Raw genomic sequence first — 26,289 nt, forward strand, 5'->3', positions numbered from 1 at the left:
GAGTTGCTCTCAAACAAACACCTTACTGCATGTTTTGCAAGGCCCTCTAACAATCATCCAAACCTCATGCATATGTAATAGATACACTCTAAAGCCTACCACCAACTGGAGGGCACTGACCAACATGACTGATTGTTAAGAGGAAGTATAGCCAAGTCATGACCCGAATACAGTTAGAAGTGGAACCCTTGGTTGCCAGCCTCACCTTCACCAAGCACCTGGCAGCTCACAGAGCCACTCAAACAATATCTGCATTGAGCAGGACATTCTTGCTTTCTAATGCTTCCAGGGACCTCAAAATAAATGGACCTCAGAGTATGTGCCAGTACCCATTTTAGACACGGGATAAGTAGCACGGTAGAGAGAGACATTCTGTTGTTTCTATTTAAGTGAACCTTTAGGTTCTGCTTTTGTATACATACGCCAGGCAATAAGTAAGGATAAGTGATCAACAGTGATTTTTTTTTTTCAGGAAAAAAAAAGCATCTTGATGCTTTGGCAAAGATATTATGTAGGAATGAAAGTGGGAAATCTGTGTTTGTTCTTTTGTTTTGTCTTCTACATGTATGCAAACTAATTTATACTGTTTGACTTTCAATATCAATGACAGTCCTGCCTTATGATTGAAGTCTGATGCTGAAGATCAAACTTTTATTAATAGATGAAGTATGCCTTTTGTTCTAAAGGACCATAGGTAAGACCTTTCTTGACATTCAAACTTTGTGCTTACTTAAACTGTTATGCACTTTCAGTTCACAGGCTGTCCTTAAACTGTTGGAATTATTACAGTAGTATACTACCTTTCATTCTTTCTACCAATCCTTCACACCTCATTTGTTGTGCACCATGAGGTTGTTTTCATTTTTCAGTAACTTACATCACAGAGTACCCAAGATTTAGACATAATTCTATTTCTCTGGCAGACTTCTTGGTTCTGTTCTTCTTAGAATTGTCTCTTGAAGAGAGTATTCATAAAGCATTGCCAGTTAGGAACTGGCAGTTTAAAAGGATGTCAAAGTTTTACTATTTTAAATCATAGAAAAGCAGGATCATAGACTGAAAGGCCTAAGCGGGCATTGAAATGGCTCATTCTCACAAATGGAGGCAAGCCAGAAGGGACATTTTCATGTATAATACCTAAAATAATAGCTCAGCTTCCCATTTTAGGGTATCATTCCTCATGCTGCACTGTCCTATTTATAGTCTTGTAACATCAGAAAAACACTTTCTACTGTATTTAGGTTCTCCCACTCTTTGGCAATATCTAGAAAGATATAGAAGCTATTCTGCTAAAGATAGATGAAATTTTATTGAAAAATGCTTCCCTTCAAGTCATTACAGCCTATAGTTTTCCAGGAGCTGAAATGGGTACAGTGAAAGTTATGGGCTCTAATGATGTGTAGCCTGGCAACTACAGGAGTGGTCTGGGATTTAAAAGATGCATACATGATGAAGTTCTTGCTCTGACAAACATATACATACATATATAAAAATATATTATGTATATAAAAAATAATCACAGGAAAATAAAATTTTCTCTCTACATGCTATGCTGTAAATCCTAACCTAGGAGATATCTTGACCACAATGCAGCAGGATTCTGTGCCCTTAGTAAATACTTTTTAAAACAAATGAACAAAAATATCTGAGCCCCTCCCCTGATTCCCAATGTTTTGTGTAATTTCTTTATTGCAAAGAATCTTGTTAAATTTACTTCTCATTTCAGTGCGATGAAAAACTAAATGTCAAAACACTGGAATTTCAAATACACGACTTCCATCTTTTGATCAATTATTGTATATCATTTCCATTCCTTCTACCTGATAGGCTTTTGAACTGCGTAGAGTAACTCTCTAATCGTAATGACTCAGTAACCAAAGCAGAATGACTACAGAGAAATGCTTCTTTCTCGTATATGAATGATTAGAAGTTGTGTGTGTTGGGAGTAATAGTGGAAATTTTGCTGGGACATGAATAAATGGGAGGAATCCACTGGCTGAGAAGATGAACAAAGTCTTAACTGTCACTTCTAAAAAATAGCTGTCCCTGGGCATTTCTCTGTTGCACTTTTCCTTTAGTATAAAATAAACCTGATACAGTATTGTAGTATGTAGGAATGGGTCTGATGGTTTGGAAAGCAGCCCAAATGAAATATGAACAGATATTTGCAATGCTCACAGAAATACATTAGAAAAATATTATGTGGAAGCAATTAATTTGGAATCCTAAACACTTCCCTTCCCCCCCCCCCCCTCCCATTAATGGTATTTTAAAATGCAGAAAGTTCTTCTGTGAAGTATGAAGGATGGTCAGGGTTAGCTAATGAGGCTGATAGGTACAATTGCTTCATGCTTGATCTGTATCTGATCCTAATGCTCATTTGGACAAGTCTTATTATTGTATGAGTGTTAATTCTGTCCAAGCTCATAATCAACAGCTGTAAGGTCTTTCAGAGTGTTTATGTCTCTGTCTTAGAAACCTGGAGCAAAGCGATCAAAATGTAGTTTGCTAGATTCATACCGAAAATTTGTCTTTGAATATCTGAGCAAAGTAATCGTTGACATTATCAGTCATTTGAGCTGTGATAAAGATATGGATAATGAAACTTGTGCTGTTGGCTATCACTTTATCACCTATAGGGTTAGAAAATAATTTATTCAACTCTGAGCTCCATTTTATAATTGGCTATTTGTATCTGGGATGACTCTGGTTCCCTGTGGTAGCTTTAGATATCATTTATTGACTGTAAAATGTTCACTGTCAAGATGTGTTGAAAAAAAGTAGACTGAAAAAAAAAAAACCAAGCAACTCATCATTTTCAGTTTCTCAGTTTTAAACACATGGATCTTTGAGATTTAGAGAAAATGGCCTGAAGTGGCAGCTTAGCAGATTTATTAAAACTGTATATCTGCCAAATGATGATGACATGATACTGTGTGAACATACTGAGCAAAGTCGGGTGGTGCTTTGCTAAATGTACTTTCATTTTGGTGATGTGACTCCTCAATCTCACAAGAAGGATGGAATTTCCCACCTTTAATTCTGTGCTGGGTATCACAGCACATCAAATTAATGAAAGCCCCCCTAGTGACAGGATGCTAACTTTTCAAGAACTCTTAAATACCTGAAGATTGACAGTAAGAAAAAAAAATCACTTATTTTCTAAAAGCTGAGTCCGACATGAGACATAGCCAAAATTCTTTCAGCCTGTGTCTAGCTGCTGGGTTGAGAAAAGAATCTGGAAATCCAATTTTCTTAATTGTAACATATGCAGACAGAGAGGAACTGCTATGATTACTGCTTATATTCCTTCAGAAAGCAATTCTGCCTTCATTTTTTCTGTTAGCTGTATAAAAAGCCTACATAGTGTATAATCTTAATTTAAACTGGTTTTGCAAAGACTATTTGACTTCAGGTATTCTGAGTTTACTGTCCCAAGCATAAGTGTCTGCCTTTATCAGTAGGTTAAATGTCCCCTACAGCAAAGAATTAATTATGTGTCTTCAGCCTCAGCTGTGAATTGTGGCTTTGTAAGATCCAAGCCCTTCTCCCAAGGAAGAGGAGCAGAAGAGCTCTTAGGTGGTTAACCATTGCATCTGAGCTGACAAGGAGTGCCCTCACCTGCACTTCACAGCTGAGAACAATGTCCTACCCACTGCTGTGCTGGTTCTCCATTCCTTAAAGTGCTTTCCTACAGTGTCACCTGTAAGAGGTGGAAAGAAAAAAAATGGTCAAGAGCAGACTAAAAAGAGTTCCTGGAAGTGCCCCTTAACTTGCAGTCACTGTTCAAACAAGATAGAAGAGCTTGGAGAGACTGCTTTAAGACTAACAACGATACCATGACCACAAAGCCCAAAGAATCATCAAATCTGCACCAAGGCATTTCAGTAGTTTGGGTTAAGTGCTTAGTCATAGGAAGATTACTTGAAACAGACCTAAAATTTGATCACCTAGGTCTAAAATATAATCCCATATCTCCTGTTAGCTTGTTGCCTATGGTCACATGGCTTTTAATTTCACATCCCACAGACATCAGCTCTGCTCCTTGGTTTAGATCTCTTTGGAGCAGCTATGCTAGTAGCTTCAGTTAAAAGCAGGTCAAGTCCCAGGTAATGCCCGCTCTGGTAAAGAAAAAATCAGATACTCAATACATGACCACAAGATCGATTATTATCAGTAAGGTTATGGCTACTCTCTTCTATCTAAGTATAAATAAGCTATGAATAGCTTTTAAATCTCTTAGGAAGGTTTCATAATAAAATGACATACCAGCTGAGGTACAGAAGCAGTAAGTCAAATCAGGTTTAAGCCATTTCAAGTGTTTTTCTTAATTTTGGGGGAAAAAAAAAGGAAAAAAAAAAAAACCAAAAACGTAGCATACATAGAAATCATAAATACAAGATTACCCTATTTTCAATTTTACCTTTCAAATGAAATTTTAGCTTTCAAACTGACTTCAAAATCACTCATGAATAAAATTCTGTGAATGCATAGATTTAAGTTCTTTATTTATTTTTATTCCAGTCCATTTTTATAATAATAATTTGAAAAGCAATTGCTTGCTTTGTTTTTAATCTGACTAGTTACATGTTACTAATTTGAAGGGCTTAGCTCAAACTCTACAGAATTATTTTATTCTGAAAGTCTCAAGAATATTGTCCATTTTGAATTCAGTGTAAGTTGGTTTTTAAGAATATGATTTACAAAGGCAAATTGAAATAATCCTATATTTAATATATCTAAATAAATCCTACCTTTTAGAATCATTTCAAAACATGTAACTGGCAATAAAGGTTCAAGGCAAGAATTACAGCCATGGCATAATATAGCAGAAGTGTATTTTAGTCATTTCTGCTTATTATTCCAGTAGACAGCTGAATCACATCTGAAGGTCTCTATCAGGGCTACACTTATGGTGGATCTGGGTTGAACCTTTGCTAGGACCTTGCCAGACTATACTTGCTGCACTTTTTACATTCCTACAGGATAATGCCTACGTATTGATTTTGATATGCTTTGTTTTGTTTTGTTTTTTTTTGTTCCCTCCTCCCCTCAGTATCTCGGAGCAGCTGCACCCACAATGGTTCTTAACTACAGAAATAGCATCCAGCACCTGACCATCCTGGCAGAGAGCTGGAAGCCTGCTCATTGCTTCCTCCTGGGCAGCTTTTAGGACAAGGACTTAGCATTGTTATATAGCTGAAGCATTTGTTCTTAGCTGGAAATAGTACGTCTAGGGCCCGGAACATAAATGTAAACTCAATGACCAGATGATGTGCTAGGAAAATAATAATAATAATAATAATAATAAAACGTCTGTCCCAGTATCTGCATGTGGTCAGACCTCATGAGAATTTTGGATTCAATCTGCTGCCTGGATTTTTGCTAGTAACCTGAGGGTACAGTACCAGGCAGTTTTACAACTGTGACCGCTTCAGTGGAATATTAAGAATATTTTTTTCCTTGTACTTTTGACCCACGAGACAGAAAATTCTCTGTTCTGAGAATTAAAGCATCAGTGCAGTTTAGGTTTCAATTGTAAGAAATGGAGAATTATTGATAAGACAGTTGCTGAGTTAAGAATTTGTTTAAAACCAAAGACGATTCATGAGTAACATAGGCAGCTAAATTGCACCATCTGGAGCAAGAGGCAGATGTAAGCATTTCTATTTAAGAATCAGTTTATAAATAATAATAAAAGTTGTGTGGAATTAATTGGCTCCTTTTCTGTTGGTAGCAACATTCAGGAGAAATAGCTTTATTAATTCACAGTATATCTACTTAGCACATAAAGCTTTGTGCAGACATCTGGAATAGATATTTCTTAATCATTATTATAGAATAAATCCATAATAACTTCTAATGACTACTAAGCAGTATTGCTCCAGAGCTTCAGACTATCAAACAGCCTGGACTAAGAACAAGCAGATGCTCTCCACAGACTGTAAGAAAGACTGAGATACAAGGAAGCCACAGAAATGACCTTTTATTGTGTCTGGGACTGCAAGTTTCATTGTATATCTAAGCACCACACAATGCACAGAATTATATTGATACATAAACTACATTCAGACAATTTTGTTTTCTCCTATTATTCTAAGCCTTTCAATTTTAAGCTGGGCATTCAGAAACTGCGGCATATAAAATTTTCAGTCACCTACTAAATTTCATGAAGAAAGTGATATTGTCCTAGGAATGCAGTCATTTTGTTTTCAGAATACTAATTTGTTGTCAACGATTAATGAAAAGGTATTATTTATTTATTTATTTATTTATTTAACTGAATATTGCAGAGCTTGATTCACAAAATGACCATTATTCATACATTTACAGCTGGAAGGAAAGGATCATATGATCCTTATTAACTTTCATACTGCCATCAAAGTTTGTTCAAAGCGAGTCTAAAAATAAAAAGACAAAATAAGCCAATAATCTATGTATACTCAGGCAGAAACAGAGTAAGCTTCAGAGCCTCCTAGGAGAAAAAATAATAAATGAAAAAGACTGCTTAATTAAAAATTGCACTTTAAAAAAGGTGCATTTGATTCAGTGCAGGTTATTTCCAGATGGAAGGTGGAGATAAAAAAGATTATACTCTCAGAAAAAAAGGAAAAATAAATAGTGAGACTAAGGTAGCCATTAGTAAAGCAACCATTTACAGAGCTTTGACAGGAGAAAGTCCATGATATGAGTGTGTTTTAAAGAAGCTGTTACCAAAGAAATGTATAAAAGCTTTGATTTTGCATACATGGCTATCTTATGTTAAGAACTCTTAATTCCAAATATAATTCCAAATATATTTCATGATCTGTACAATTAAAATATGTGACTAAATGAACACATGCAATATACTGTCCATCCAAAGAAACCTACTAGCTTAGTTCTTATGATTTGAATTAACATACCAAGAACAGACAAAACCGTTCCTCGTTAGTGGATCTTTGTCTTTAGTGAATACTAGTCAGCACCAGGAAGAAGGATTTATCACCAGGTCTGTTTAGGCCCTGGTAATTCTGCTTGGTGAAATTTAATTTAGATTTAATTAGAGATGGACTGGAGTCAAGTCCTGGAGTCCTGCTTACAAAAACCTGTGCTTGGCTTTTATTTCCCAAAGGTGGGGAACAAAACTGTGGGTGAACATCAACCATTTGCTCACAAGCCTCATCCAAGTGTTCTCCACTCTGGATTAGGTGCTCAACTAGGCAGCCTCCCTAGCCATCGTCACTGTGTTTCTAGCACTTCCTTGTCATGGTGTCCTCAGCTCTGGGCAATGCCCAGGCACAGCTCTCTTCTGCATTGTCCTGGCTTCCCCAAGACCTGTGGCCGGAAGGCTGGGATTGGGCCTTCATGTGCCTAGGCGAAACTTTTAGGGTCTCAGTGCATCTTTACGGTAAAACTAGCATCATATGTGTATAGAGGTCCTTTCAGGGCTGGCATCTCTCTAACTTTAAGAATTTAAGTATTAGCAGTGATACTGAGTAGATAGAAATTGTCTCTCTGGTCCTCTTTCTAAACTCGATTTCTTACCTAACCCAGATACACTTTAATTTGATTACTGACAGTTATATATTCACGTCTGAGGCCAGAACTTGGCTTATCTCTTCTACTACTCTTGATACAGATGTTCACCACTAACTCTTTTATTCTGTTCTCATAATGATTATTTACAGAAAAATATATATATATAAAGTTCCCATTGTGGCTCAAAACAAACAAACAAAAAAATCAAAATCTGAGGGAAAAGAAAAACTAGGTATAATAGTCTCAAAATATTTTCAAAATATTTTAATCTTTAAATTAGCACTTTTGAAAACATAAATTGTTCAGTATTATATATCAATAACTTGAAACTTTTATCTCTGTTAAAAACAAATCTTCCTCCTACATATACATTGGTACATCATTGTCTCGTGATCTGAGAATGCTGCAATGGAGTTGCATAGAGTAACTGAAGAGTACCTCCAAGCTCAACATTTTTTTCCTGTCAGATAACGATTCTAAAAAATTTAAAAGGCTTTCTTTTTGCACTATATTTTCTTTCAGTAGTGTCATGGAACTTGAATACCTGTGGGTTGTTTGTCAGCATTTGCCTTCTCATTTGTGATTATACCTTTTTCATTATGTTTAAGAGCTTTTCTACAGATGAGTAGCATATGGTATTGGCTAAAGAGACGAGACTTTAATGAGATATAGAACACATCATCAAAATGCATGCTAAATTGCAGTGACACGATTGTGTTGGTAGCATGTGAAATTAAATTCCTGAGAAGACAATACAAACAAATACACATCAGCAGGCACGCAATAACCAAACCTATTTGAAAGTTGGTCCAGGAGATGGGGCAAATCAAGCAACACTGGGGGAAAGAGGGATTGAATTTTCTCCTTGGTCTCCTAAAAGTCATTCTAGTGTTTTTTGTTTTTTTGTTTTTTTTTTTTTCCTCGTTTTGCACATAGACATAATGAGGCACAGTATTACTTGCTTGGAGATGTAGAGATAACTTGATAAAAATACCTGCTGAATCAGAAGTTTAAAAAAAAAAAGTTGCATTTATCTTACACTTACAATTTCAAACATCTAAATGGTAATAATAATAATAATAATAAAAAAATCAACACAACAGAACATATTTTGTGACATGCTCTAACCTGGAGCTACAGGGACTATTTAATTAGCTCTACCGAAAATTTTCCATCAGGAAATACAAGAACCAATCTTGTCTTCATCTGAAGGACTGACTATTAGGCTGAAAGAAGGAACTGGTATCAGTACCTCTAACACTTTTGGACTCCCAAATCACCCATTTTTGTAAGGAAGAGTTAAAAGTAATAACAATAATGATATTGTTGTGAGTAGTTCGCAAGGTTTGGAAGAATTTGGTAACATCACTACTTTGTCTTGGGAGAGATTAAAGAAATAAAATGTTGGATTCCTAGCCAAGGAATACAGATCTAACAATTATAATGTAGGTTGGATATTTTGGAGGGTAAAATGAACCTGTAGCCACAAAAAGAAGTGGTAGAAGTCAATGTGTTTCTGCTGTAAAGTCACTATTTCACATTGTAAGCCTGAACGTAATCTAGAATTAATGGTAAAAATTGTAAAGCAAGAAAATGAGTGTACAGAAACAGATGTAATGGGAATATTTTGAAAAGAGAAAAAAAAAATCTTTTTCCCTTTTCAAACTGAAAACAAACATTGCTTTTCTTTTCTTAAAAAAAAAAAAAGTAGATATGTAGTAATCTGTAACAGCAACATCAATACGTAGTGATTCACCATCTTGTGTCAAAATTTAGTTTCTCAAGAGCGAAAAAGTAGCCAGCAATCTGGCTACCTGTTGAAGTTTTACATAATAAAAGGAAATGTAAAGTCAGTTTGTCTCCAGTAGCAGTGGATATGCTATCTGTGGGGTGGTTTTGTGTGCTTGTAAACTCTGGCACTTTTGAGTGCTACCTAGAACCTCAATTTTTCTTATTATAATATATATGGGTGGTATGTGAACAGCATGTATGGGGCATGTGGCTGGCTTGTGGCACACAAGGCAGATTTATGTGAGAACCATTTCTGTGCCAAGGCTTTGTCTCGGTTGCATTGCCAAGGAAAGGCCAGGTAAGAAGTTCCTAGGTAATCTGATTCCCAGAGGATATTATAATGTTATCACTTGTGACCCAGCTCATATTACCTTTAAATGAAGTGGGAAAGTCGTAAAGAATATCTCTGCTACATGTAAGCCATTTTTAGAACTCATTCAATTTTCCAGAGTAAATGGTATAGGCATTTGCTTTTAGCAGAAAACTGTTAGGATCAATAGAGTTTTGTTGAGACTTTTACTTACTTTTCCTATTCCAGCTATTTTCTTCAAAACAATGTTTTCACTTTTAAGGCTAAGAAAAGAAAAAAAGAAAGATCAGGGGTCATCGAAAGCACTGAGAGAGAGATCAATGATCTGAGTGAGAGCCTGCATGGGAAGATGAGTTGAGAGGGAGCTGAGATCTCCAGCTTGGTGTTTTTGTTCATACTCACTTCATATTTGATGAAGTCTTCCTGGCACACCCATATTTATCTCTTTATGTGAGCCAAATACATTATGCTAATAATGCTATGCAAATTGGAGAGATTTTCGAAAGGAGCTATAGAGTCTCATTGGGATGATGGCCCCTAGTAGAAAGATTCTTTTGTTCATTGAGCAACACACAAAACATTATGATTTGTTATAATAGTTTTCTTCTAGGTAAATGTCTTATAACAATCAAAATTAGAAACAAATTATATTCAGTTATTTAGATCTTGAAAAGGAAGAACTTAGATGCCTTTGTATTTTTCTATATTTGAAAACTGGACTAAAGCAGAAATGCTCCACTGTGTGCACTACTTTCAAGTGTACTTGAAGCATACTTAGAAATAATCACGGATGTATATATCATACATTTTAAAATATATGGTATTACCTATATAAGACGTTTGCAGATGTTTCAGTGATACCAAGACATTTAGTAAGGTAGATAAAAACAGGTCAAGTTAGTTATGGTATTGTATCTTATATGCCCATGGGATTTTCAGTTGTCTTTATTGTCTTTATTGGAGCTATTCTCATCAGTAAAAAATCCTCACGTTTATGCAGGACAGGGATTTTGCATTTGTCCAATAGAAAGATGATCATCCATGAGTATAGTATCAGAATAGCTATACGCTTAGAAACTCATTTTGCTTTTTTATTAGCGAGAAAGACAGAGATGAACAAAACTTTGGGAAAGTGAGTTTCCCTTATTAAATATTTACCATTTCAGTTCCAGAGTCAGGAAAGGTAAGCTCTGTCATTACTTTTTATTTTTAGTATCCAATCTACTTGGAAGTGAATGGAATGCAATAACCTTCAAATCCCTTTAGAAGTTCTGAGTTACATGGAATCATTTATTTGAAAAGCACCATGAGATAATAGAGGAGGTGGTTGGGAGGTATAAGGCATTTTATTCATGCAAATCCCATTTTCTGACTCCATTTTTTTTCCCACATTTAAAACTGTAACTCTGGAGATAAGAATATGAATTGATTTTTTTGAATTGTTTTGTGCTATGTTAATTTAAAATGATCAGCCAACAGAGCAGTAATGATCACAGAGGCTTGTTCTTTGGAAACAAAGATAACATTTCACTGATCTGATGTGGCAACTGTAAGCTTTAAAACACATCAGAGATTTTTAAGGCCACAAGGGAGTGTTTTGATCATCTAGCCTGACTTTTTGCACCAGAAACAAAGACAGTTTCACCCATAGTTCTTGCACTTCTGAACAAACACAAATAATTTTATTTGTAAGAGCTTCTGAAAATGTAAATAAGGCTTTCACTAGGTAATTTTAACTTGTTTTGAAAGCACACCTGAACATTCCATTACACACTGACGTTATATACTGATTAAAATCAGGAGTAGATTTTGGAAGTGAATGAAAGAGATGAATTGTCAGTGAACATCTGAGTACCAAAATTGAGCTAAAAACATTATAAAATGTTTAAGTCTTATTGATGTAGTACGGTTTTAAGAAGCTAGCTCTTAGACATAAATGCAAAAAAAAAAAAAAAAAAAGAAGCAGTGAGAGTGTTAAGAGTTTGAGAAGATAAGCATGGATCTAAGCCCTTAGCAGACTGGAATCCAAGTGCCTACTCAAAATTAATTCTTAATTAATTAATTAATTTTAGCAATGAGGTGCTATAGAGTTTAAGAGAAGTGCAGTAATACAAATTACAGAACAAAAGTAACTATAAGAAAACTTATTTTCTTCAATAGTCGTGTTCATGGTATTACTTAAGGAATCACAAATGAAGTTCATGCTGTGCAGCATAACATGCCTCACAAAACACTAGTACTACTTGTACTGCAGAATGCACAAGCTAAATAGAAGAAAAACATGCCATTTTCATGCTAACACATGATCTTCTGTTATTTTAATGCTTTTCGTAGTACTTCCTCATCTTTTATTCTTGATTATGTATTTGTGTGTAAAACTACATACAAAACTACTGCTGAAGGTTACAGGACACACCCCGAATATTGCAGCAGCCTTGCAGGTGAGTTTTGCCAAAATACCACTTAAAACACTGAAGTGCTTATATCTGAAGTAGGCAGAGAACATAATTGAACGGAGGTGCTATAATTAAAACACAATTAAAATTGTGAAGCCCTTGAGCATCTGAAATTGTGTCATGATAAAATATTTATCAGGCTTCAGAACTCAATCACATCTATGGCCATGAAGCCACGATTTGCTCTTTCACCAGCAAGAGTACCCCTCTATTACGGTTTAATGTGTCTCTTTAAGTGACACAGTTTGATATGGAAGAGTAAGGATGACAGAGATGCATAGAAGCCAAGCCAATACACTGCCAAAAACACAAACACAGTTAAGCATTTATTTATAAATATGTTTTATTTTTTGCTGTTAAAAATTTGAAAACAAACATAAAAATTTGACAGGCGTAAACCTGATGAATGTGTCTGATACTGCAATCTATAGATGGTTTGCAAGCAATCAATTGAGCATTGTTCTTTTAATGCAAGAAATGATCTCTCAAAGGGAAAGAAAAAAACGTGTAATTAATGTGGCTAATATTTGAGGTATTTTGTACTTAAGTCTACACATTTCGTTTGAGTATCTAGACATGCATACTCTCTCCACCTGGGATAAAAATAAAAAAGTACAAATGACCTTCAGTTAAAAACTTGGCAACCATTTCAAAGTCTACTTCTAAATTTAACTTTGTTATGTATGCTTATTAAAAATATAATTAATTGCCTGGGACTCTGGTCTGAAATACCAGTATCTATCATAAATGCTGGACAATTTTTCAATGTATCTGCTTTCAGACATTGGCACAGTATCAGTTTCAATGACTAGGTCAAATTAAGGGATTTGCAAATGATGCCGTAGGCTTTAATGACAGATCTGTGAATCCACTGACAAACAATGCTACCGAAGTTCAAAAGATTCACAATTATTTTGATTTTCTGTCACATTTAGAAGTTGAGTCATGAAGATCTTGTAAACAGTGCCTAAGTCAGGAGAAAACATTGCCACCCTTAACACATGAATGGCCTTAATTAGCTGCTGAAAGTGCTGGAGTGACTTTCTCTGTTTTGTCTTTACAGGTAGGAAACATATGTTATGGTGGGGGGTGGGGAGCAAGCAATTGCTGCTGGTTTTTTTTTTTTTTTTTTTTTTTTTTTTTTTTTTTTTTTCCCCCCTTCCCTAAGCAATAACTGCCTGCAAACATAACAGGGTTTTAACGTTGGAAATTCTACAGTGTTTAATAGATTTTTGTGTACTACAGTGTTACTTGCTATACTTCCACACGTCATAGAATACACGTATGCAGTAAGGTCTGCATTGCTCATCAGTCAGGAAAGGAACAGAGACATAATGCCTCAGTCTGAAACAAACGATCAAAACCAAAATTCCTTCCAAATATAAAAGCAGGTGCTTTGAAATAGGGCAATTTACTTAGTAGCTCAAGAGATTGAGGACTAGAGATGTTAATGTGTTTTAGAGCTGAAGGCTCAATTTCCAATACTGCCTTCCAGCTACCACAATTTCCAAACAGTAGCTACAGCAGCAATAGGAAAGACAACTGTGCTGGCTGTACACAGCCTAGAAATTGAAAATGTGCTCGGTTGGAGAGGCCAACGATCTATTAAATGGTGGAAGATCATTCTAATTTCTTCCTAATCGTGCTCCTGCTGCAACTGCTGCTGCTTCAAATCTGTGATCATACTGAGGCTGCCCTTCAAGGAGCAGCACAAGCCTTCCTCACTTGTCTAAGCACAGGTTCAGCTGTAAGCCTGGAAGCTTCGCAGGTTCTTGAGACAGCACCTGCCAGCGACTGGGATGAAACTAGCAAGTGAAGGAAAAGCTTCCCCTACTAGCGGCAGGCTGGGAACCATTTTGAGTCATTAACAAGCAGCACTTAACAGGTGGGCGGAGCACAGGACTTAAGGGGATGCAAAGCAGGTAAACACTATTTAGACTGAGCGTCTGAAAAGTGATTGCTTGTTTCAGGGGAGGATGCACTTAATATTACAGATATTTTTTTTTCCCTTTTCCTGGGACTGCAATGCAGAAGTTCCTTTGTGCTAATCTTGGCGCTGACATTGAAATTGATGTGTGGCCTTTAGGCAAGTCACTTAATCAATGTGTTTGTAAAATGAGGATAATAACATTTATTTGCCTGCCTGGAAAGGATGTTGTAAGGACAGGCTAGTTAACGCTGTAAAATGTTATTTACTAGTAATTGCAAGTATTATTATATTACAGACTTAAACTGCTCCTTGACTGGCAATTGAAATACCTGAAAAACCAAATAGCAGCCTTAAGTATAAAGGTGACAATGTCTCAGCTAAGTGGAGGTGGTTAATCCCCCTTCTTTTTCATGTAGCTAATTATGCTTTAACTGTGGCAGCAAATACAAAAATGTCCTGAGCATACATCAGCTCTTATTCAGAAACAGAAGGAAGAGAAATGTGGAGGGAATCATGTTTGATTCACTGTAATTTGCCACAGATAATAGGTCAAGGGAGTAGCTGGGCGCAACACAGGAAAATACATGTTGAAGCCCTTGTTCTGGGATGCAGGTGTTGTCAGGTGTTCTGAAAGGAGGGGGAGCACACAGACATGAGAAAATTAGATGCATCATTACCATTTTCAACTCAATTAGCATCCTTGCTCTTCAGGATTAAATGAGGTCGGTAGCGTGCCTTTAGGTATGGCAGGTGAAAAAACAACACAAAGAAGCCCGGAGGATGAGACGGATGGATGTAATACTGTAGACCAGCAGGAAGTAGCTTAGGAAATGAACTATAGGAAACTCTTACCTGTGAGCTAAGCTCTAAGGACATCGCTGAGAACTCTTCTAAGGCCTCAAACTGCAAATACACCATCAGCTGTCTCCCTGGGGTGGCTAAAGGATCAGGTCCTTTTCCTTTGTTCCTGCTTACAAAAATTCCTTTATGCCACCTGTAATGCTTTCAACAATCATTCAATTAAAAATAATCATGCTTAGTTAATGTAGTAGTTAAAATAAACAGCTCTTGGTTTCTCTAGCAACTGTAGTACAGGGTCATATTCTGATTCTTGCTTACACTGAGTGGAACCTAACCAGCAGGAAAAGTGTCTCTGACTTTATTAGAACTTGGGGGGATATCTTCTTAATAGATATTATATACATCTCAGTTTAACTGCCTGATATTTTCATCTTGAATTTGCTTGAAATAATCAATGAACGAAGGAAGAAGAGAACCAGACTGTGATTAGAGATATTTCCAAGAACATACTAAGAGTTCTGGAATGGGAAATAGAATTGTTAATTTAGGGATGCCCCACTTTGCCTATCTCCAGGTTATACCCTTGCTTTTCCATTTTGAAGATTTACAGTCAAAACTCAGGGCAAACCCAGTGTGGGAAGGAATGGGAGGGGAAGGAAATCACTGACCAGCATCTCCAAAGGGAAGTGAAAAACACAAAGATGGCCGCTGAGTGCTGGATCTGTGATACTGCACTATTGCTTGGCACACCTGAGGCAGGCACGTTTCTGATGCTTATCACAGGGGTAAGCTTTACGGAGAGATGCAGGTGAACAAATGTTTTGCAGTTTTCTTTAAAATAGTTCTTTGAGAGATTGTGAGTCATTGTGCAGTGGTGTAGTACCATAGAGAAGCATCATGCAGAAACAAATTGTAGTTTGGCCATGCTAATAGAGACAGAAATGCCTCTTCAGAGCTCAGACAAAAAGTGGTAGCTGTAGGGCATTCATACCAGAAAGAATCAAATGTACTGCCATTTAGCAATTTAAGGGATGTGCTTCTGAGAAGGAGTTTTAGATGCAGGAATACAGAATACAAGATGCTGTAGACTCACCACCAGGTTTAAAGAAGCATTTTCTTGGGAGTTCTGCTGTGGGTAACACATGGGCAGAGGCCTGTCACTCAAAAAGAATGAGCATTGAAGAGACTGGGAGGAGGTGAGGTCCGGCAACAATTCTTGTCCCATGAGATGGTATTAGTGGATATAAAGGCACTGTTAGCCTGCCAGTTAGCGAATGCTTAGAAATATTTCTGTGTGAATATTTGGTCAAATCAGTAAAAAAAAAATATGCTAAGACATCTACTGTTCCATTTTTTTTTTTCTTCCATGATCATAGCCTGTCATGGTTTTATGATTTTTGGTTATCAGTATTCCACATCATAACATCATGCAGTGTACTGGGAGTTAGAGAGCAAATGCTCTAGTTCCGGGTACTTGTCCAGAAGAGAAGAACTACTACGTTCCCCAGAACACTGTTTGAGTACTGTTATCATTCCTGCTCAGGGGAACAGATATAAGGCCTGTAGGTCACCTGACCTGAGTCCTCTTCCCTTTCTTCTCGTCTCATGCTCGCTTGCGGATTGTCTCGCTGCTGCTCCAGACTGCACGCAAGGCTTCAGTATTAGTGTAAGGCCTTTAGCTCTTGGACAATCCTTCTCTCAATTATGTTTGATTTTATTAACAATTACATTGAATTATATTGTATTATAGTGTGTTATCGTGCATTCCAATACTGCATTTAGTAAATTAGTTTGTTTCTCCTCAGATCATTGCTGCTGTTTTTTTTTTTTTTAATTATTCTTTTTTTGTGGGGGGTCCCCTGTTTCTCTTTTCTGGAGGCGCAGATGTTGCAAAAGAATCCCTCCTCCCCACTAGTCATGGAACCGGGCCAGACCAGCCCGTAAACCGTCGACATAGCCTTACAGAAAGAATGAATTTTAGTGACGGTCAGAGAAAAATCACGCAGAATAATATTTGAACAGGACTAGTGATGTGTTAAGTACCCACATCCAGTAGGACTATCATGCAAGTTCAATCAAACAAGCCAAAAGATATCAAATTTCCAGACATGAATGCTAGTACCAGATTATCTGTGGATTGCTTACAGTCCAAAAATAGTGCACAGACCAGATTCTGAATTTATAGAAAAGATAGTAAATATGTGGAGAAAAAGTTTCTGAAAGACTTAATGCTTTTTATTTCCCTTCATTACCAGATTGGGTGACAATTAAGTATTAAAATAATTACATTGTATTTTTTATTAGTTCTTGAAAAAATAACCTCTAAGATGATACTGAGTTGTTTTTTTGTTTTTGTTTTTTTTTTAAGCATGAAATAATAGAGCATTTTAAAATTTGCTTTTGTTCACCACCACTACAGCAGCATTAGCTATTGTCTTTGATCACGAATAGTAAACTCCTTAATCTATTCCTAGTACCATGTGTTTTGAAAATATATTGAAAACTTTCTGTACTTTATTTATAACTTTGTGATGATAATGCCCTGGAGATGCCTGTTCTATAAGAAAAATTCTACAGATGCACTGTACATCGTAATAGGAACAGTGGATCCTTAAACAGATTTTAAACAAGCACTGTCACTACCCAGTGCTGAGCAGCTTCTTGTTTGCTTTGCAGCTCTGCTAGTTATCCTTAAATCACACTTTTGACAGTTCATAAACTCTCGACATCTATCCACACAGACTTGTAAAGAAATTAAGTATCTTATTTCAGCAGCTAAAAGGAAAGTCAAGTAAGGTTGCATATATTAATAATTTCTTAGCAATGTATTTTATTCTCACTGGACTGCATACTGGGAGGTGAGTAAAAATATTTTATACTGAGCAGAAGGCAGGATTGTAACATGTATCTGAAACTGCAGTTGTGCAGTTATTTTTCTGTGTGCTGAGGCAAAGAATTAGTAGGGGCAAAATAAAATGAAGGATAAGGTATTCCTGTGGAAACAAAACCACATAGATCTGCTGACATATGTATTCTCTAGCCTTTCTTAATTACCAAGAATTCTGATGTGTTGCTGGAGGAGGATAGAAGTGTTTTACCTGTCCTGTGGCTGCAGATGTCCCTGGCATTGCTCACCTCAAAATCTAAGGTACGAGCACTATGTTAATTTTACTTACAAAGGTGTTTGTTGTCATCAGTGGAAAGCCAGAAATTCAGTAGATGGTCATATAAGGTCCAGAACGGTAGATCAGATCACGAGTTTAGTGACTTTTTCAAGACTTGTGTTCAATTCACATTCTTTCTAAAAAGAAACAGGTGCTGTTTTGCTTATAGAAGAAGTATATGTTTTTACAAAATCTTGCTCTGTTTTCCTTGGTTTTACTTCATTAGAGTAGTTACTTGAGGAAAGTGACAGTTTCAATCAGCCAGAAACTCAATTTTTTTTTCCACTGTTATGTAAACAAGGTATGTCATTTTGTCAGCAAACATAAATTCACTGAGTGTTATGGTAATTAATGTGTACACTGGAAAAGAAGTCTCGCCATCCTCCTTTAATGAGCCTGTAATTCTTAGAACTAAGTCTTTCCTAACCTGTGATAGGAGAAGGAGAATTAACCTTACCCTGTCACACCTAACAGCTAGATCAAAAGTGTTATAAGAGGGGGAATTCTAAGTCATCTCAATTATACAGCACTACATGAAATAATTCTATTTATTTGGTTACACTTTAGAAGGGAATGTTCTTGAGGGATAACTTTTTATGTGTTACTCCTCCGAACATGACTGCATTCTGACTTCTGATTTTTAAATAGCTCTCACAGCTATAGCCTCTGCATATTTATGTCTAACTGTGAATGACACTATTTTATTTACAAGCAGATACCATATTCTTGACAATTTTATTTTCTTCACTATCCAGGTTTACAGTGTAAGACAAAAGAAATTTAAGCCTTTGCTGAATCTTCTCGAACATAATGGTTTTAAACTGAGACAGGGTAGGTTAAGGTTAGATATTAGGAGGAAGTTTTTCACACAGAGGGTGGTGACGCACTGGAACAGGTTGCCCAAGGAGGTTGTGGAGGCATGCCCTGGAGGCATTCAAGGCCAGGCTGGATGTGGCTCTGGGCAGCCTGGTGTTGTGGTTGGTGACCCTGCACATAGCATGGGGGTTGAAACTGGATGATCATTGTGGTCCTTTTCAACCAGGCCATTCTATGATTCTATGATTCTAATAGAAAGTTATCAGAGAACATTTTGTACTTTTTACTAATGGATATTTACTAATATACAAAGAAAAACATTTTGAAAAGAATAAAAGGAAAAAACCTAATCAACCCCCTTTTGGTTAATATGCAAACTTGCACTCAAAACAGTATATACATTTTATTAACCTGAAATGTGCAGTGTACTCATTTTCCAACTTATAAAAAGGCCTTTTTTTCTGTAGCTACTCAACTTGTTATATAATAATTTATTATAGAAGTACAACAGAACCTACCTCAAATTCCTTGCAATTGTGTCAGTGTTGAAAGAACTCTCGATGTTTACAAAAAATTGGTTCCCAACATACAAATGAAATCATGTGAACAACAGGACAAATACTAAAAGCCAAAATAAGTTATTCTATAATAATAAGTTACTAATAATAAGTTTATTCTAAAGATCAAAAACTGGAGCAAGACAACTGACTTAAGACCTGCAAAACATTTATAGATTTAAGAAAAACAGTAGACAATGTGATAGTTTTTTTTAGAGGTTTTTTTTTTTTTTTTTTTTTTTGAGAATATTGATGCTACATTCTACAGAAAGGAAATTAGAAAAACAAAACAACAAACAACAAATGGCATTTATTTTTTCTATTCTTGGTAGCGTGGCTTTTTTTACAGTTATGAATACCCATACTTTGTTGTACAGAAAAGGAATGACTCCTTGTGCAACTCCTTACAAAAACAAAGAAATATTTTGACATTTGCATCTCATATTTCACAGTTCCATGCTTTTACCAATATGTGGTGTGATCATGGAGAAGCCATAAAGTCTATCTCATCTATTGGCATGAGGCTCAATTTTCTTCTATGCAGATATAAATTCCTGAAGGAAAGCAGCACAATAAGACTTACTGTAAAACAAAGAGTTAAAAGGACAAAACAAAACACATTGAAAGAAAAAGTGATAAGTATGTGAGCAAGTAAAGAAAAGGGAATAAAAAGGTAGTAGGCTAGAAGATTACAAATTTAATAAAGGCATTATTTATAAAAACAGAGCTAACATGACAATTTTTAACGCATGAAAAGAATTATGCTGGAGAAATCAGCTGAAGAGTTTTATTTCACGCAGTATAATAAAACTCAAGACAGAGGTGTTCAGAAATCTTTGTATAAATCTCATTCAGTGCTGTAACCCACACATCAATTTGGACATAAACAGGGAAAAGCATAATGTTAATAACTTATAGTGCTAGAGTGGTTTCAACCTACTAAAGCATTTATTTTTGGCAATCACAGACATAAGATTTAGTTTTTTTTTAATTTAAAATGTTTACTTAAAAACACAAAGAATGTGTAAGGTACTTTATAGTGCTAGGAAAAGGGTAAGAAATAAATAGTCAGTCTTGTTTTTTTCCATGTCTAATACATGTCACTGTTAGTCAGCTCTTTTAAATGTTAGCTATCTCAGATGACTAAAGCTAGATTGCGATTCACCATGACTGTCTTTTAGAGGTGTGACTGGACTAACAATCTGATTGTACAGATCATGTTCCTCAAGGACTGGAGGTTTCCCAGATAGGAGGAAAGTAGTTAAAGTTCAAGGGAATTAGGTGTAAATACAAAACCAGTGAAAATGTGAGTGCATTTTTTGAAATGACTGTCAAATAAGTAAGTAGAACACAAGAATGACTAACATTTTGGCATTATGTAACACATTATGTAATTATATGAATGCAAAGAAAATTTTGGCATGTACAGCTAAATAATATGTTATTTTGAGTCAGATAAGCAAGTAATTTAATGTAAGAGAAGCAAAAAAAAAAAAAAAAAAAAATCAACATAAAATCATATATGTAATACTTGCCCTTAAGCTCTGCAGAGGAATATTTTATGTACAGAGAATGACAGTTCTTGATTTAGAGAATGACTCAGCTCCCAGGATGGAATCCTTTGTGAGTTTTTCTTGTGCATGTGTTGAAACAGAAGACAACATAAGAGTTACTGAGGAGACAGCTGAAGGATTGCACAGGCCAAGAAGCAATAGAGAATTTGTGAACTGTATGAGCATTTCAGTATTTTAAATGTGCAGCTGAAACAGGGAAAGAGGGAAAAAACAAAGATTACTAATAATTTGGATAACAATCTTATCAATGAAGAAATCTCTCTATTTGCATAAACCAATGCTTTAACAGCAAAGGTTAAAGAGCCAGACAAAGACTAACAGAAAAATAACAGTAGATGATCTTAATGTGGTCTGTGAGACTAAGTTTTAATAGAGGAGGACAAAGGCACGGAAGACTTTTTGAAGCATTTCTCATTTACAGTGTACTAATCTCTTGTAGATAGGCGGCAGTCTTTGTGGTGGATGCCAGCTGCTGAAAATCTGAGAAAGAAAATGTGGCAGTCTGGCAAACTGACACTAGGTGGACACTGGATGGAGGCCCAAAGATTGCTTTAAAAGCCTCTGATCATAGCCCTAGGTGATCAGAGATCTTTGTGTCTGCTCCCTTCCTGTGAATCAGCTGAACAGAGACTTTGTTTCTCTTATAGCTGATTAGTGAAGGACAAGACCATTGACAGGGGAACCAAGGCTCTGAGGACATGGTTCAGAAGGCACGGTGGTGTTGGGTTGACTGTTGGACTAGATGATCTTAGTTTCCTTTTCCAATCTTAATGATTCTATAATTCTGTGATTCTTAGGTAGGACAAAAACAAACCCAGTCCCCTGCTGGACATTCCCACTCTGCTCCTAGGAAATCTATCCATTTTTATTTTTTTTGGAAGAAATAGATGAGGTGAGGAAATGGTATTAAGCAGGGACTAAATCTTTGGGCTCTTTCAAATTCTTTCAAAATTCTTTCTAGATTCTTTCAAAAGATCTAGAAACTGATTATTATGAGTGGATGCGTAACACTGTCTGGATTTAAGAAGGAAGACCAGAATTTGAATGATTATACCACTATGATGGTCATAAGCCAAAAGAAAGCAGAGACATATTAGAAGCAGAAAAAGTTGTCAGGCTCTGTTTAGTGTTTTGTGCATGGCAGCACAGTAGAAATTAACAAGCCTTGAATGTTTAAATACACAGATGTATTTAAATAGCTATAGGGATGGCCTGGAGTGCAGACAGTTTTAGGGCCTACAGATACCAGAACAACATGGAATGAGCTAGCTGCATATATGAGGGGAGAAGCGATGTCAGCCATCATAGATAATAAACAGCAAAATCAAAAATACCAAAGTGAGCAGATGACTCAGAAGCTGTAACACTGTTATTTTTATCAGTATTTACACTCAAACATTCTTCTTAGGGAAACATGGCAAAAGGGATATGACAAGGTAAGATGCAGCAGCAAAGCATATATGCAGTGGTAAGAAATAGTGTAGTAAGAAAGCAGCTGAACTTAGCACAAACATATAGTGAGGAAACTGGAAAAGATTCAATATACTGGAAGAGCATCTCCAACAAGGCCTCTACTGGATTGCTAACTGAAGACTGACATAAGGAAAAAGGCTATTCATACCTCTCAGCTGCAGCCAAAAAGGCTTACACTTCACCTTTACAGACTTCAAATTACAATTTGATCATTGGGGAAGGCCTACTGTCCTGATGGAATGAATGGACAATTGGAAAATGACAAGCCTGGATGTTGCCTGAGAAGAGAACATAATGCAGAAAGACTGAATACTGGCACAAGCTGAAATCTGTACAATTTAAAAGGTTATTCTGATTAAGCATACACAAACAGAATGAAGTGCTAACAAAGAAGTTGAAATATGAAAGCAGTGGAAACCAGAATTTATATGAGAGCCCTGCTGTAGAAGCTGATCATGCAGAATGGGAGAAATATCTGCACAGAGTGGTTAGTTAAACTAAAATCAGATATCAAATGTTTCTTCAGTGGAATTAGGAGACTGAATCCAACATCCAGGGAGAATTTTGAGAGATTAACAAAAAACTCAAAGAGACACCAAAAAATGAAGGGCATTGGAAACTGAGAAACATTAATCCATAATTCCAGCTGAAGTACATTAACTCAGAAAACTCAAAATTAACCTTATATGTGATTGTAATTAAACTGCTATTTAAATTATATATGTTTGTCTGTTTGTTACAAAGAAGAGATTGAACCAAAACAAAACAAACAAAAAGATATGGAGTATTACTGAAGTGATGTAATAACATGAAGTAAAATATTCTTACTAAGTAGTAATGAATCATAAAATCTTTAAGTTGGAAAGGACCTTTATAGGTCCTTGAATGTCTCCAAAGATGGGGACTCCACCACATCTTTGAGTAACCTGTTCCAGAGCCTCACCACCCTTATTGCAAAAAAATTCCTTATGTCCAATTTAAATCTCCACTCTTTTAGTTTTAAACCATTTTCCCTTGTCCTGTCACCACAGACCTTGCTAAAGAGTCTGTCCTTTTCTTTCTTACAGCCCCCCTTCAGACACTGAAAGGCTGCTATCAAGTCTCCCCAGAGGCTTCTCTTCTCCAGGCTGAACAGTCCCAGCTTTTTCAGTCTGTCCTTACAAGGGAGGTGCTCCATGGGGACACCAGATCATAGTAATACTTCAGTAACATGAAAGCAAAAAGCAGCCATTATCTAGTGCTTTCATGCTGCTACAGTGTGATTTTGGTTCTGTATGCTAAGTGCAAATAGCATTCCTATCAAAAGCATTTAGTGGAATTTGACAACTCTGAAAGTGGCTTTTTAGTAGTTTAGATTTCAGATTACTTTTGATCTTTAAAGATGTGTTTCTATTTAAAGATCCTGTTACCATATGAGGGCAATGGTAAGACCTAAAAAGACAATCTCAATGAATAATAAATTTCCTAAAACAAACTGACAGAGAAAAAGCCAACAAAAACAAACCCCCCAAACCATAAACTAATTAAGGGATAGACTAATGGATTCTTGGAATGTTTGCTGTAATTTTCAATGTTATATCCTTTATTTTTCCTAAGTAATTAATTAATAGTTGAATCCTTACAAAAACTGCAAAACTTTTTAATGTTTTAATTAAAGAACTGACATGCTGCTGAGATTCAGCAACTGTGCAACACTGCCCATTTTTCCTCCTTCTGCATCTCAGCAGAGCCTTGGAAAGCTCAAAGACAGGAATAAAAAACTTGTATAATCTCAACTGCCAATGTCTGACCTACCTGTAAAGACTATGTAGATTAGTGATATTTAAGAAATGTACTGTATGTTTGCAATGCCCCTTTTATGCCTATACTGGAAGGAAAACTAGGTACACAGTACCCTTGACAACTGTCCTGTCTGTCTCCCTGCAGGCTCCAGCTAACACCATGAGGTGGTCTCTGGCCAATCTGAGAGCCAGGATGGTGGGAAGAATTTGAACCAGTGCTTCAGAGAAAGAACCCTGTTCCTACAGTTTAGCATCTCTGTCTACTTTTGCAAGTAAGAGCAATATATGAGAAAATGAAAATTGCTGTAGTGCATTACGTGAGTAGTCAGTTCTTGAATGTTCTTCAATACAAAACTTGGATTTCTTTTTGAACTTCGTACAGAAACTATTATAAGAATTGTAACTAGTTATTGCATAGCACTGCTATGCAACATTTTAAAGTATACACAACTTAATAATAAACATCCTTCGAAAGACTAATTTAGAGTGGTTTGATATACTCTGTTCTTGGTGGTAGCTGGGTGCCAGACACATGCCTCAGATGCCAGTCCTTTAAGATCCATTACTGTCCCCCAAAAGAGCAGTTATTACCATCCACCCCTTCTTCCTATCTCTACTGGCAGCTGCTATCTTTGGGTGGATGTCAGACAAATACACAAAGAAGCATTCATCTACTGCAACAACATTTATTGTTTCGAGTGCCCTTTTTTTGCCTCTAGGTAGAAGACTAAATGGCAATGTCCTCAGAGCCAAATTCAGCCTTAGAGTCTCAGCCAGATCACACTGGAATAGATCACAGTAATATATGCCTTTGTGTCTTTGAGCAGGCAGATAAAATCACACCTCAGTTGTAAACTTGAACATGAATGGATACAAATAGAATGGTTATCAATTTCCCAATTCACAAGGTATTAAATATAGCACTTGGGGCTACTTGAAGAATTTAACTTCCTGACATTCAAGGATGCTTGGATGCGAGTCTGGGTACTGTGTTATTTCTGCTTACAATCTCACAAACAAAGGTTAAGAAAGGGTCTCTGTCTCCAGGGAGCTCGAAGTCACAGCAATATTCCTACTGTTTACATGAATTGCTAATGCCAATTTATAAATCTCTCTCTTGTGTCTATGCCAAATAGCTAATAATGGCACTCTGAACCTGTTGAGCTTTCTGATAATTAAGAAAACCAAACAGACTGTGCTTAAAATGAAGCTCCTGTTTCCTATGGTAGTATATTCAAAGACCGCAGGGATTTCCCCCCTCCTTCCTCGTGAGCAGCAGGCAACCTCTCCATTACAGCTGGAAGCCTCAAACAGCAGTACAGGTAAAACGCTAGCTATTGTGAAAAACAAGTTCCTGGCTCTTGATTAACAGCTGGATTTGCTTCCCTCTTTGCTTGCCCAACCAGATAACTATGGGAATGTCAGAGACAGTTTGCAAAAGAAAACATAATGTGCATAGCATGATGTCAGAAATAAGATAGAGTTATTAAACTTCAGTTTAACACAGACAAGGGAATCACTGCTACACAGACAGTTCTGAGGCATATAACAGGTTTTCAGTCCTGACTGAGACTGAAGAAATGGTAGACACCGAGGCAAGTTATGTAACAATTTCTCAGAATCCTAAAATCGTTTAAGGGGCCTTTAAAGGTTATCTAGTCCAACTCCCTGTAGTGAACAGGGACACCGACTAGATCAGGTTGCTCAGAGCTCTGTCCAGTCTAAACCCTGCATGTCCCCAGAGACAGGGCTGCCACCACCTCTTTGTGCCTTATTGTAAAAAAGTTTCAGTGCCTTATTGTAAAAAACCTTCTTTCTTATATCCAGTCTAAGTCTCCCCTCTTTTAGTTTGAAATAATTTCCACTTGTCCTATCACAACAGACCCTGCTAAGGCACTGCTAAAGGGTCTGTCCCCTTACTTCTCACAGCCCCCCTTTAGATACTGAAAGGCTGTTCTCAGGTCTCCCCAGAGGCATCTCTTCTCCAGGCTGAACAGCCCCAGCTCTCTCAGCTTGTCCTCACGGGGAGGTGTTCCATTCTTTGGATCATTTCTGTGGCCCTTCTCTGGACCCTCCAACAGGTCCACATCTCTCTTGTACTGAGGAGCGTGTCCA

General features: G+C 36.6%; 1 long non-coding RNA gene across 4 annotated transcripts in view; it reads left to right on the forward strand.

The window, feature by feature from the left end:
* Positions 1-25,823, forward strand: part of LOC112530509 — a 106,705-nt gene extending 80,882 nt beyond the window's left edge. For all 4 annotated transcript variants that reach the window (XR_006932213.1, XR_005842046.2, XR_005842047.2 and 1 more), the window contains one exon: positions 24,320-25,823. This is a non-coding gene — a long non-coding RNA (uncharacterized LOC112530509). The remainder of the gene's footprint in view (positions 1-24,319) is intronic.
* Positions 25,824-26,289: the final 466 nt, after the last annotated feature.

The sequence above is a fragment of the Gallus gallus genome, chromosome 1, assembly GCF_016699485.2.
Source record: "Gallus gallus isolate bGalGal1 chromosome 1, bGalGal1.mat.broiler.GRCg7b, whole genome shotgun sequence".
Taxonomy (NCBI): domain Eukaryota; kingdom Metazoa; phylum Chordata; class Aves; order Galliformes; family Phasianidae; genus Gallus; species Gallus gallus.